We start from the raw sequence: 1682 nt of genomic DNA, 5'->3' as shown, positions 1-1682 counted from the left end.
TAGGGATACTGCTGCATCATTTGCTCCTCTGATTCCCAAGTAGCTTCTTCTACTTGATGACTCCTCCAAAGCACCTTGACAAGCGGGATTGTCTTGTTTCTAAGCACTTGCTCCTTTCGGTCGAGAATCTGAACCGATTCCTCTTCATAGGACAAGTCTCTCGTCAAACTAATCGGCTGCTCTTGCAGCACATGAGAAGGATCGGCAATATACTTGCGAAGCATGGATACATAAAACACATTATGTATCCTAGCTAACTCTAGAGGCAAGGCTAATCGATAAGCAAGTGAGCCAACTCGCTCTATTATCTCATACGGGCCAATATACCTCGGGCTAAGCTTCCCACGCTTCCCGAAGCGCACAACCCCTTTCCAAGGGGATAATTTCAGGAACACCCAATCACCCACTTGAAATTCAAGATCTCTCCTACGGACATCTGCATAACTCTTCTGCCTACTTTGAGCAGTCTTAAGTCTATCTCTAACCACTTTAATCTTCTCATTCGTAACATGAATTAACTCTGGGCCACAAAGCTCTTTTTCCCCTACTTCATTCCAACACAAAGGCGTACGACACTGCCTCCCATAAAGAGCCTCAAAGGGCGCCATACCAATGCTAGAATGATAGCTATTATTATAGGCAAATTCCATCAAAAATAGGTTTTTATCCCAACTACCTCTGAGCTGCATGGCACAAGCCCTCAACATATCCTCCAAAGTCTGAATAGTCCTCTCGGACTGCCCATCAGTCTGAGGATGAAAAGCAGTACTGAAGAGTAATTGGGTACCTAAAGCTGCCTGAAGAGCTCCCCAAAATTTAGAAGCAAATCGAGGATCCCGATCTGACACTATTGATTCAGGAACACCATGAAGCCTCACAATTTCATTCACATAAAGCTCCGTCAATTTATCCAATTTATACTTCTTTCCCACTGGCAAGAAATGTGCAGACTTGGTGAGTCTATCCACAATCACCCAAATACCGTCATGCCCTTCACGGGTACGAGGTAAACTAAAAACAAAATCCATGGTGATGTGGTCCCACTTCCACACTGGAATAGGCAATGGCTCAAGCAACCCAGAAGGCTTCTGCCTTTCAGCCTTGACTTACTGACAAATCAGACATCTACTCACATAAGCTGCAATTTCCCTCTTCATGTTTGGCCACCAATAATAATCCTTCAAAATCCGATACATTTTTGTGCTACCCGGATGAGCAGCATATGCAGAGCTATGAGCTTCCTCCATAATCTCACTTTTCAACTCTTCAACTCTTCACTTCTTTTTGGAACACATAGCCGGTTCTTAAACAATAGAGTCCCATCTCTTCTAACTGAAAAATGATCGGCTGCGGCTCCATTCGAAACTCTTTCCATCAATCGAACTATGGAAGGATCATTATACTGTGCTTCCCGCACTCTATCAACCAAAACTGGCCTCATATGAAAACTGGCTATCAAAGCACCAACCTCATCCACTGATAAATCCACTCCTGTAGCTCGCAACTCACAAAGAAGCGGAACACGAACCATCTTTATATGAGATAAAGATATGGAGGGATTTCGACTAAGAGCATCAGCTACCACATTAGCTTTTCCAGGATGATACTCAATAGTGCAATCATAATCATTGATTAACTCCATCCACCTTCTCTGTCTCATATTAAGCTCTCTTTGAGTGAAC

The sequence above is a fragment of the Fragaria vesca genome, linkage group LG4 (assembly GCF_000184155.1).
Source record: "Fragaria vesca subsp. vesca linkage group LG4, FraVesHawaii_1.0, whole genome shotgun sequence".
NCBI lineage: Eukaryota > Viridiplantae > Streptophyta > Magnoliopsida > Rosales > Rosaceae > Fragaria > Fragaria vesca.
The sequence above is the reverse complement of the archived record's forward strand: the minus strand, read 5'-3'. Positions refer to the sequence as shown.